We start from the raw sequence: 13,703 nt of genomic DNA, 5'->3' as shown, positions 1-13,703 counted from the left end.
TCAATATTTTGGAAGAAGTAAAAGCAAATACAGTATATATATTTTATATATAACATATGTATTAAGCATATGTATAATATACACGTGTTATATGTATCATATATATTTGCATATGTAAATACACATATGTATGTTATATATTGTATGTATTACAATTCTAGACTTTGAGGAATTTAGTTGAGGTGAAGATAAATTCTTATACATTTTTTAATTTTTTAATATTTAATATTAATAAAATGTTAATATTTATTTTTTTGAGAGAGCAAGAGAGACACAGAGCATGAATGAGGGAGGGGCAGAGAGAGACAGAGACACAGAATCCAAAGCAGACTCCAGGTTCTGAGCTGTCAGCACAGAGCCCAATGCAGGGTTCGAACCTATGAGCTGTGAGATCATGACCTGAGCCGAAGTCGAACACTCAACCGACCGAGCCACCCAGGAGCCCTAAATTCTTACACATTTAAATTATTGATGATACAGGCCATATTTACCTGCTAAGAGGAAATTCTGATAGAGCAAGTGCTGTAACCAGAGAAGCTTTGATAAAGAAGTTTGGCTTCAGGCAAGTCACTGAAGATACTTTTTAATTTACATAGGAGCCAGCATTTTTTTCGAGTTGAAAAGAAAGTGCTGGTTTAAAAATTATGTATTAACTTCCAATAGGGAGATCAGTAATTAATCTGAGATGGCATTAGTCATTTAAATAGGCATCTAGTCAAACCAGAAATGATGACTTCTTTTCATTTCTAAACAAAAAATATTTTAAATGGCTTTACAGATGCAGTTATCTAAATACTGTGACTAAGACCACCAGTTTTAAATGACCTTTGGTTAGCACTCTCAGAAGCAGTGTCTCACAATGTCCCCTAAAGTACCTGTGAAAATATTAAGAGAAAAAAAAATGCAAGATAGCAAAACCTATGATTGACAGGCAATCTATTGCCAGATTCTTTTTTTTTTTTTTTAATTTACATCCACATTAGTTAGCATGGTAGTGCAATAATGTTTTCAGAAGTAGATTCCTGTGATTCATCCCCTATGTGTAACACCCAGTGCTCATCCCAACAAGTGTTTTCCTTAATGCCCCTGACCCATTTAGCCCATCCCCCACCCTCAGCCCCTCCAGCAACCCTCAGTTTGTTCTCTGTATTTAAGAGTCTCCTATCACCAGATTTTAAGAGGAAATTTGGCTACCTCAGCATACCTTGGAGTTAATGTAGAAATCACAGTCTTTTGATGATACGTGATTTACAAGCTGAGAAAGAACAAAACTGCCTGAGAGAGATTTTAATTCTCTCCCCACTGCCTGTCATTAGGCACAAAACCAGAGAGCTGTTTGGGAGTACCACTAACACACTATTCCCCCACTACTTCCTTCCTTCATATACACCAGCCCACACCCTCGCCCTTTTGCAAAAAAAAAAAAAAAAAAAAGGGAAAGTTGCTAGTTGATGGGTATGAAGTTTCAGTCATGCAAGATGAGTAAGTTCTATAGATCCTCCATACAACAGAGTGCTTGTAGTTGACAATACTGTATTGTACACTTAAAGTGTTGTTAAGACGGTAGACCTCCTGTTAAATGTTCTCACCGCAATTTTTTAAAAATCTCCCCTTCACTTCATCTACGAGCTGGTCCTCTCCCCAGCACTCACCCTCGGGCTCACTTCCATCCAAACGCAGCCTGTCATCTAGACCCATAAGGGGGTCTACTTAAACTAAGTTATGGAGACAGCACATTGTATAGGCACAAGGTATACAGAAACAAGTAAATAAATAAGTAAAGCAGGAGAAATGACAGTCAAGTTACTGCATGCGAAGCTGTGCTCAAAGTGTTCAATGAATCAATGAATTATTATTCTTGTGGCTAAGGGCCTAGACAGTAGGGTCAGGAGGACTTAAGCTTGAATTTCTACTCTACCACTTACTGTCTATGTGACTTTCAACGAGCCACTAAACCTCTCTCTTCAGTAGCCTGTTCTCATGTCTTCAAGAGCTGCCTGCAGGATTTCATATGTTATAGGAAAGAAAACTTTATCCTAAGATTCTTTTCTAAACTTGACATTTAGCCACAAGTCTTGTAGATCACAATACTCTAAGAAGTTACTGTCTAGAGTATGAACTCTAAATGTCACAATATAACAAAGGCAAGTGATTTCTTTCAAACCCTGATGGTCTCTGAATAAGAAACTGTTTCTTTCTTTTTAAAAAAAAAAAAAAGTTTATTTATTTATATTTTTGAGAGAGACAGAGACAGCTTGAGCAGGGGAGGGGCAGAGAGAGAGGGAGAAAGAGAATCCCAAGCAGTCTCTGCATTGTCAACACAGAGTCTGATGTGGGGATCAAACTCATAAAACCGTGGGATCATGACCTGAGCAGAAACCTAGAGTCAGATGCTTAACCCATGAGCCACCAAAGCACCCCTGAAAAAGAAACTGTTTCTTAAATCTACTCTTTTTTTAAAAAAATTTTTAACGTTTATTTACTTTTGAGAGAGAGACAGAGTGTGAGCAGGGAAGGGGCAGAGAGAGGGAGACACAATCTGAAGCAGGCTCCAGACTCTGAGCTGTCAGCACAGAGCCCGATGTGGGACTCGAACTCACAAACTATGAGATCATGACCTGAGCCAAAGTCAGACACTTAACTCACTTAACTTAACACCTCCCAGGTGCCCCTTAAATCTACTCTTTTAAGACAATACTAACAACACATTTGTCAACTATTTGAGGTTCCAGTATACTAGAATGATCCTATGACAAAAGAATAAACAGTCTAGAAAATACACAAAACATCTCTGTCCAAATTTACCCATCTTCCAAGGAAAGGGAAGGCAGCTAACACTTATAATCATTTAGCTTAGAAATCTAAAAATAGCTTTTTCATAAGAGACCAGACCTCCAAAACTTGAAATAGAGAAGTTGGTAAACAGATCATTTAAGCTTACTGCTTTAGCCACAGTTATTTAATGATTCAAGTTAGGCATAAATAAAGATTTGATTGGAGAGGTTTGTAGTCCATTTTTTTTTATTATGGGAATTTTAAAGATAGGCGGGTATTTGTGGTAAAAATATTCTCTGGTCTTATTACAATGAGAAAGGAAGGAAGAGGGAGATGAAAAAGAAAAGAGAAGGAGGAAAGAAAGGGAAGAGAATTTTTACTTGTCTGTATTTACAGGAAATTTGAGAATTCTGGAAATTTCCATCAGAGGAATGGAGGTCCTATGGTTGGTGCTGGAAAAGAATACATAGGGGCGCCTGGGTGGCGCAGTCGGTTAAGCATCCGACTTCAGCTCAGGTCACGATCTCACGGTCGGTGAGTTCAAGCCCCACGTCGGGCTCTGGGCTGATGGCTCAGAGCCTGGAGCCTGCCTCCGATTCTGTGTCTCCCTCTCTCTCTGGCCCTCCCCCGTTCATGCTCTGTCTCTCTCTGTCTCAAAAATAAATAAACGTTAAAAAAAATTTTTTTTTTTTAAAAAAGAAAAGAATACATAATTTACTTGCATGAATCCTCAGAGGCAACCTCACTGGATAGGAAGAATTGCTTAATCATAGAATATTTGATCATTTTCTAGAGGGACAGTTTGGTTTAAAATTATCAAGAATGTTTATCACCCATTTCTATGACAAATGACTCTCTAAGTTAAAGACATAGTTTAACATTTTGTGGAACAGGTTATCCAGCTTCAGGAGGTGCAATTTTATCTCCAACATGCCCTGCCAGAAAGGTTTCCAATCCTCAAAGCCTAAAAACCTAAAACTATTAGTTGAAAATATTCACACACACACACACACAGACACACACACACACACACACACACAAATGGTGTTTTGAAAACCAAAGCGACAGAGGTTACTCAAATTTCTAAGTACATAATACTTAAGTATTGTATTAAAATATCCCCGATCAAAAGAGTACATCTCATTCTCTTGTCTCATCTCTAACATTCTGTTCCTCATTTTTTCCCGTGGCCTGTCCAAATGTGGTTTCATTGTAACGTATAACTGATATCAATACTGTAAGATCAACATTACAAAAGGACAACAGAAGTGACTGAATTTATAAACCCAGGGTCTATAAATCAGGAAACTTTTCAGGCCCAAGATGTTAGCAAAAAAAAAAAAAATCAAAGACATAAGGAAAATATTCTGAAGGCACTGCTTTTGTTTAGAAGTAGCAAGTGTGACTCAAATGACTCAAAGCAAAAAAATAATAATAATAAAATAAGATAAAAAGGAATCCATAAATGTACAGGCTCAGTATTGACTTCTGTCATGATTGGATCCACAAAGCCACCATGGCTCTGTTTCTCTGTGTTTTCATCTCTGCCACCTGCTTGGATCAACTCTGTCCTCTGTCTGACTTCCTCCACAATAGGAAGATCTAAAGAACTTCCAGACTTTACATCCATTGTTTGGAATAAGTAGGAATATCCCTAGCCAAATGAGAGTAGGGTTATTTCTCCCAGAACCTCTCACTTAGCATCCACTTAGGTGTGTGAGGGGTGGGGGGTGCACAGACCTACTCAGAAGCCAATCACTGTAAGCAAGAGTAAGGGCTTTGCAGATTGGCAATGAGGGTCCTTCCCTGGGCCTGAGAGTGAAGTCAGTCCCAGTCACTTCACCCACCATAAGGGTTAGAAATGTTAAAAAATAATAATAAAATGAAAAGAAGTTTCCCCAAAGAAATATCTCATGCCAGTAGAAAAGGGGAAAGCAGATAGACACGGGTCAAGGAAGAATTCTGAGGAAATGAACAATAGATGCCTACTACAATTATTTAGGATTTTTTTTAATTGCAGAAACCCATTCTAATTAACCTAGGCAAAAAAAGGGAACTTTATTATAAGGACTCAAAAAAATCCCTTAGGCTTTAAGGCACACATGCTACCAGACTTCTGGAAGGTTCTAGAACCAAGGGTACAAAGCCATTGGAATTTTCTTTTTTTTTTTTTCCTCCCCTAAGTGTATACAGTTTTTTTCTCTCTGCATGTAGACTGGTTTCCTTTGTTCTTAAGTCCACATGAGTTATAAGACTTCCAATGGCTCTGGCCTAGGCATAAGGTCCACTTTGTGCAGAAGATGAATCTCATCCTCTGGGTCTCAATTCGAGAATTCTAGGAAAGACACTCCAATACAGTTTGGATCAAGTGACTCTCCTAGTCATAATGGAGAGCTACATTATATGAAGGACTCCCAAAAGTCCACTTTGGTGACTCTGTGGAGGGTGGGATGATGGGGCGGTTCCCAAAGAAGGGATGGCTGAGGAGACCATCCTGTAAGTGTCCAGTGTATACCAACCACAATACGTTTTGCATAATATTTGCCACATGAAACATTCAGAGTACCAATTTTGCTCTAAAGTTGACAATGGATATACAAAGAAGCAAATTGTCAAACCTGAGGCTTAAAAGAAGTGGCGAAAGAAAGCTCCTGTTCTTCCCCACTCCTTCGCTGAAACCCTGAGCATCTCTGTGCTCCAAAAACACTTTGTACCAGTGCCTATTAGCACACCTGACTGCATTTTCAAAATTATCTCCATGTGCATTCCCTGAGAAGCCAGCATTCCTTTCAAGTCAGATACACTTTTTTAATTCACTGCACCCAACAACTAATAGCTAGTACCTATCTCAGAGTTAAAACTCGTTAGTATTTATTCTATGGGTGGATTAGTGATGAATAATTCTGGGATTATCTTATTTCTTCATTCACTAACCATATCAATAAATGCTTTGTTTAAAGAACTACTTGAGAAATTATAGAAAAAGTTAAACTTTGAATATCTTGTTTCTCCCTTCATGATTTGCACTTACATGAAAAGATGATCAAAATCTACTTAAATGAAAAAACAAAATGTTATCCCTTAATAAGTGTTTTTTATTCTCTTTCAAAGTATTCAGTTGACTATTGTTAAAGATTTCCTTTGTTATTAAACTCTATAAAACTGAGCCCAATCCCATGTACTTGGAATATGGTTGGACTTCAATAATTATTTGTTAGTGAATGAATGTTCACTTTAAGGCTACCTTACAAAAATGCTTCTCAGTGTTTTCCACACTGTGATCAGGACCATTGGACATGTTTCATGAGGTCACTCCAGGTCTAGGGTGACTAGGAATACATTGTTCTGGCAATCCTAGGTAAAAGCTGCAGGGATCAATATCTTAGCACAACCTTATATGACAGTTAAGAGGAAGAATAAACAATGTATGTAATCCAAATTTTTCATTGTAGATGACTCAACTCCCTTTAGACTGTAGAGGACTTTCTTTTTTAAATTATTTTTTAGGTAAATCATGTTTAGCACTACTGCCTACACCAGTATTTTTCTTTTATATGAGGGATCATGATTCCAAGCAGAATTGTGGAGAAAATTTATTTGAACTGATGCTTCCAAGTTACCCCAGCACTGAAAGCATCAGCTGTTAAAGATTTGGATTTCTAGGGGCGCCTGGGTGGCGCAGTCGGTTAAGCGTCCGACTTCAGCCAGGTCACGATCTCGCAGTCCGGGAGTTCGAGCCCCGCGTCAGGCTCTGGGCTGATGGCTCAGAGCCTGGAGCCTGTTTCTGATTCTGTGTCTCCCTCTCTCTCTGCCCCTCCCCCGTTCATGCTCTGTCTCTCTCTGTCCCAAAAATAAATAAATGTTGAAAAAAAAATTAAAAAAAAAAAAAAAAAAGATTTGGATTTCTAGAAGATGAAATAATATGTGCATTTCTTCATGCCATCTCTTTTTCTCCTCTTTTCAGAAGTTACTCCTGCTATAAAATCTGGGAATGTTAAATTCGATTTCCTGGTAGGCTAGGAGACGATACAAAACCATGACACTTTCAGACACCAGAACCATATATCCTTTCGCCTATAGTCACCCACACCAGAGTCTTGCAGTTACCACGAGTCTCACCCCACCCCCACCCCTATCTCCTTTAGCAAAGCAGTCACAAGGTTCTACCATTTTACCACATTAATGGTCCCAGATTTGCCCTTTTCCCTCCAAGCTCACTGTTACCCTCATCTCTACTTGCTGGAGACGTCTTCAAAATCCCCCTGCCTTCATTCCCACCTCCTTTAATCAATCCCCACTACTCTAGCCAAAATGATCTTTTTATTTTTTTTATTGTTTATTTATTTATTTTGAAAGAGAGAGAGTGAGCATGTGAGCAGAGGAGGGGCAGAGGGGGAGAGGGAGAGAGAATCTCAAGCAGGCTTCATGCTCAGCAACAAGTCCTATGTGGGTCTTGATCTCACGACCTGAGCCAAAACCCAAGAGTCAGATGCTTCACTGACTGAGTCACCCAGGCACCCCCAAAATGATCTTTTTAAATCTATAAATTCAACCATGTCACACTTCTACTCAAAAATCTCCAGTGATTTTTCTCTTTCCCATAAGAGAAAAATTGAACATGGCATGACATGCAGAGCCCCTCCTACTGTTAACCCCCAGACTTGAGAGACATTAGACAACCTTTCGCTTCTCAAATATTCCATGTTCTCTCCTGCCTCTCTGTCTTTGCACATGCTGTTTTCTTTTCCTGGAAAAGATGTTTAGGATTCCACCATGTCTGCCTGGAGGAAATCTTTTGCCATCAAGAGTAGATCCAAGAGTCATTTCCTTAGTGGAACTTTCCCTGAGCCCCAAGACTGGCCCAAGCAGAGGCTGTGGATGCCTAGTCCTCATGCCCTAGCCCTAACCATGCAGGGCACTCAGGCCTGCCTTCCAACTGCCAGTGTTTGCATTTCTCAGCCAAAGGACACACGATGTCTGCCTGTGGAGCAAGGCAGGATCTGACCTGGATGAACGTCACCAGGGGCAGCTCCAACCAATGACTGGTCAAAGTTGGGGTATAAATATTCCAATTCCCTGTCTCTTGAATGAAAAATAACTCTAAGGCATGTGTTTTATACTAGCCCCCAGAGTTTTAAAGTCTTGTCAACCTCAGTGGGAGCTGGCTGATAATGCACCCTTCGTTGCCGATTTTCCCTTTCCTGTCATCCTTGATCACTCCTCTATCAGTATTGCTTTTGCTTACCAAAACACTACTTGCATTTGAATATTTGTCTTGAGGTTTGCTTTGGGGGCACCTCAATTAAGACACCCTTTTTGCTTATGTTCCCACTGCACTTAGTAAATAATTCCATTACATCAGTCATTTAAATGGATAATGATCTGCCTTCCAATGTCACTAAATGTCTCAGGGTCAAGAATTGTGTCTAGTTTATCCTTGTATTCTCACACCTAAAAAAAGAAATGTTTAACAAATATTAGGCACTCTCCATATGCTTATGGAATAAATGAGTGAATTTGTTTTAATTTTTTTAATGTTTATTTGTTTTTGAGAGGGAGACAGGATGTGAGTGGGGGAAGGGCAGAGAGAGAGGGAGACACAGAATCTGAAGCAGGATCCAGGCTCTGAGCTGTCAGCACAGAGCCCAATGTGGGGCTAGAACCCACCAACTGAGAGATCATGACCTAAGCTGAAGTCAGACACTTAACCAACTGAGCGAAGCAGGAGCCCCTAAATGAGTGAATTTTTAAAGGAATGAATAAAAAGAAGAGATGGAGGAGATAGTAGAAAAGTGAAGTAAAGTTGCATCATGATGAGTAGTCAAATATAAAAGTGATTGATGAGAAATCAATACTTCTCTTCAATGAAAAGAAGTATAATTTATAAAAGTAAAATCTTGTCCATGTTTCACGTAATCCATGGGCACATGACATCGAGGGATATATTTATTTCATAATAATTAAATGTTTCCCATTCATGTATATAATTATTCAGACCACCTAATGTGGTGTTTGAGAATCCTGGCACTGAGTCTGACTGCATGGGATTGAATCCTAGCTTTATCCGCACCAGCTGCATGATTTAGAGTCGTGTGTCTCTGACTTTAATGTGCATATGAATGCTTAAGAATATTATCGTGTGCACATTCTGATTCTATAGGTAGTGAGGTGCGGCCTGGATTTCTGCATTTCCGACAAATTCCCAGGGGAAGCAGAGGCAGCTGCCTGAGTAGCAGGGGTGTAGGACAAAGGACTTATGCCTCTATTTTCCTCATCTTTTAAAACAAGGATAATAATAACCCTCCTTCATTGGGTATTGAGAGGATAAATGAAATAATACATGAAAAGCACTTTGAACAATACCTAGAAAATGCTATATATGTTATGTATCATTGTTATAAAATTCATGGTTAATACGGATGCTTTTACTTCTATTAAATCCAGGGATAAAAAAAATAACTGCTAATACATTTAATGGTTGTTGGATAGTTTGCATATTAGGATAATTGTTATTGTAATGGGAAAAAATACAAACTCCATCTATGTACATCTCACTTACACATGCATGTATAAGTTGAATGTAAATAATAACTGATTTTCAATAGTATAAGTAGAGGTGCCAGTTCATTTTTAGCTCCTAGGTGAGAAAACACAGCGATAACTGGGTCCCGGTCGAGACTATGGTTGTGGTATTAGATAGACAGACTTAGCATCAAGTCCTCTCTCACCTTAAGCAAGCCAATTAACCTTCATAAACCTCACTTTTCTTATCTCTCAACTGGGAATGCTTTCAGTACTCTGAGGAAGAAAAGACATACTGCGCATAAGGCCTTTAGTCCAGGACCTGACATACAGAAAGCACTAATAAATGTCCACTTTAGGCATTATTATCAACAAGCCAGAGAGCCCAAGCATACATTATATATCTATTAGGCACAGGTCTGAGAACTAGAGGTTAGTTGTCAAAAGGTAAGGTGGTAAATAACCTAAAATGAAAGTTGAACTGAATGCAGCAGCATCTGGCCACCTGATGGCAAGAGATTGATGAAAGACCAAAAGCAAAAGTAATTTGGAAAATGTCTAATTCCAGAGAACCAATCTAGGACAAGCAAACAAGCAAGGTGGAGGAGAATGCCCAGGAATGCCAAGCATGAACTAAGAATTGCTCCAATCTCAGCAGACTCTTAACATAATTTTTTCGGAACAGAACATGTGATACTAAAAGTCATATTTCAGAAGCTAGAGAAATACTAGGAGTTGATACTACATATTTATTCTGACCATCAAGAAGCATCTACCTGGTCAAGTGGGCATTATAAAAACCTTAGAGGAGAAAAAAGTAAATGTCACCTTAACATTCTTAAGAGCAAAACTGGCCAACATGGGCCAACATGGGCATGGTAAAAATAAGCACTCCAAGTGACATGAAACCATATCTCAAAATTCCAGGGCAATACTAAATATAATTTCATTTTAGGAACACTAAAGTGAGAGATGAAGCTGAAAAAGCCAAGAGGAGTAAACACTTATCAAGAGTCCTCAAGAAAGGTATGGAGAAGGCTGGACACTGTGCAACACTGTAGACGGCCCAAGATTTGAAATTAGGCAAAGCAGGATATTCCTGCCCTTTAAAAGACAGCATGAGTTTGGCAAATGGCTTGACCTCTCTACCTTGATAGAAGCACCTCTAAAAATGGGAATAATAAATAATAATAAAGCCCAATTCCCAGTACTGCAGGAATGTAAAAGCACATCGTACCTGTTCCTTATGTTGCAAACATATAAGAATAAGAGTATATACACAGGACAAGATAGGAAAATGAAACACTGAGGATACAGATCCATTTCTATAGGAATATTGTGAAGAAAGAGGTTAATTCTGATCAGGGAAATCAGAGCCTTATGAAAAAATGGCATGTGAATTTGGCCTTGAGTTAGAAGTAGAAAGTGAAGCAGAGAGAGAGAGCATGTGCTAGTAAACTGGGGAAATATTCCAGGCAGTTTCAGCAAAGACAGAAGTGTTTAGGGACTAGTAAGAAATAAAATGTGTTTAAATGTTTAGGAAAGAAGTCAGCGGCCAGCAGCATAAAACCAGATTGGAAGGCAGGTCAGGGTCAGGTCATAAAAGACTTCCAACAGCACAATAAGGTGGTTTGACATTCTGTGTTATCAAGACCTTACTTTTTATAGGCCTTCATTTCTACAACCATCATCTTTTTTAATTAAAGTCCCCCAAACCTTTACAGTAGGTAGATGGCCTAATTTGTCCCCACTTTAATACAAAGGAACTGAGTCTGAGTGACTTCCTAAGTCACCAACCAACAAATCCCAGAGTCAAACTAGAAAGCAGACCTGTTGACTGGCCAACACTCTTCCCACACTGCCATGCTGTCTCTGTAGGCACTTGGGAGACACAGGATTCTGAATACCAGGCTGAAATGTTTACCAGGTTGGTTTTTCAGGCAGAAGCTTTAAATAAACACAACAGGAATTTATACTCTGGCAGCAGTACATAAGGATGCACTGGACAGAAGAGATGTGAAGGCTAGATCTAGAATATAAAGGGGAAAAAAAGTCAACAGGAAGAAATCCAATCAAATGCATTTGTAAAGCTGTATATTTAAGTTTCAGAATATATACTGCATAAGGTCAGGTTGCATAAAACTGAATTAATAGTTCATAAGAAATAGATCTATGACTGTAAATTAACTTCAAGACTGATGTAAGCTTGGTACTAGGGAGCTGCTAAAAATAAATGTTCTATTTAGCTGTGTTATCAGAAAACTAATGTCCAGAGTAAGAAATATATGACATTGTGTGTTGTTTATACCACCCAGAAGTGTGTCCCCTTGAGCTTTAAAAGGGATGCTCTTGATAAGCTGAACAGATATAAAACAACTAGGATGACAAAAAACCTGAAAAACACTTGTGAGTTTTTTGAGAAAAATGGGAATTTACCAGGAGAAAGGAGAGGAGGGTGGGAGATAGAATTCAAAAGGCAAACTACAGGGCAGAATGTGGACCAATTATGGAATTGCACACAGTTCAGCCAAACATAGAATGTTTTTCCCCAAATTAAGAGCCATCCATAAAATATTAAGCTTCATGCTCCAAATGTGGAAGCAACAGCTGAGGGGCTATATGAAGCATGCTGGGGTTAATTGCTATCGTAGGAAACAGTTTTGCCTAGAGGGTTTTGAGGTCTCTAAAAAATTTTGATTTTATAAGTATATACACACACAATGATTATTATAAACTTGCAGCAAATTCAGAATGAAAGCGGGATACATTATGGCATTTAAGAAAAGAGAAACTTTAGGGATGCCTGGGTTGAGTGGCCGACTTCAGTTCAGGTCATGATCTCACAGGGTTCATGGGTTCGAGCTCCATGTTTGGCTCTGTGCTGGCAGCTTGGAGCCTGCAGCCTGCTTTGAATTCTGTGTGTGTCTCTCTCTCTGTGTTCCTCCCTTGCTTGTGCTCTCTCTCTCTCTCTCAAAAATAAACATTCCAAAAATAAAAAATAAAAGAGAAACTTTAGTATAGCTCACTCAGTTCCATATACTAATATTTTTCCCTTCTCAATTCATCAATGGAGAGTCATATGACACATTTCTATACCACAAGTACAGTGAATGATGGCCATATGTATTGATAGTAATTTGTAAGTCACCATTTTCATTATTTGTAAATTAATAAAATAATTTACACTGTTGGGGATTTTCAGTTACTTTTTATTCCTTCAATGGGTCTTATAAATACAATTGTTGCTTTCTAAATAACTTATCAGTGTTAAATTATTAAAAGTGCAGTGATGCAATATCAAACACGTTGTTCAAACTTGTTTCTCATAATTTATATGGGCTCTAAGAAAAAAACAACCATGGAATTGGACTTTTTTTTTAGTTTTTTGAAAATAGAACATTTTCTCTAACCTCTGTTTATTACTATGTTATCTTTTCAAGAATTTATAAGACAGAAAAAATAATTAAATTATAACTAATATCACCTGATGTTCTTACAAAAAAAACCCATATACATCATTTTCTTAATATACTTTTCTCAACTTGTTTTCTACATGCTTGCCTAATTAAGTATTTATGTGATTTATCACATATTTAACTGTGAAGAATGTGACTATATAACAAATTCCTATGTATTAGTCATCAATTTATCTACATGATAAAATCAATCCTACGCTGTTAATTAGAGCCCTTGCTTGCCAGTACTTCTGCATTTAGAAAATAAAGTGGTATCACTTTGTAGTATCTAGATTAGGCCCTTAGGTATCCATTTAACTATGTTCAAATTAGACTTAAAGTATATTTAATTATATTCTTATTCTCTATAAATTGTTAATCCAAGTGGTATAGAAACCATATTTTTAACCACACATCTCCTTCCCCAATCAAAAATCCAAACATGTTTATTAAGCACAGAACCCATAAAAATTTCTTTTCTATACATAAAAGAAACACCAAGAAGTAAAATTTACAGAAAGCTTTCAATAAGCTTATGAGCTGTTTAATGAAATAAGATATTTATGAGGATAAAATTAAGAGTTCTGTAAGGTATTTTACAGTGACAGCTGAGTAATGACGACTAATATCAAAATTATTTTGACATTATCATCTCATATTATTTCACATCTCTTTCTATGACTGATTCCTTCTTTTGGTCAAATAATCTCAAAGAAGACACTGTTTATAAATGGTAGATTTATGTGTTTGACCAGTTAGTACTGGTGTATCATTCATAGGAAGGGCATTTTGATTTATTTACCAGTACCAATTTCCCAATTTCCGTAAGATTTCATTACTTATACTTGATTTTAAAAAATTTTTAATGTTTATTTATTTTTGAGAGGGAGAGACAGACAGACAGACAGACAGAGCATGAGCATAGGGGCAAGGGGAGGCAGAGAGAGGGGG

The sequence above is a fragment of the Herpailurus yagouaroundi genome, unplaced genomic scaffold (assembly GCF_014898765.1).
Source record: "Herpailurus yagouaroundi ecotype Mexico unplaced genomic scaffold, PumYag 209, whole genome shotgun sequence".
Classification (NCBI taxonomy): Eukaryota; Metazoa; Chordata; class Mammalia; order Carnivora; family Felidae; genus Herpailurus; species Herpailurus yagouaroundi.
Note: the sequence above shows the minus strand (reverse complement) of the source record.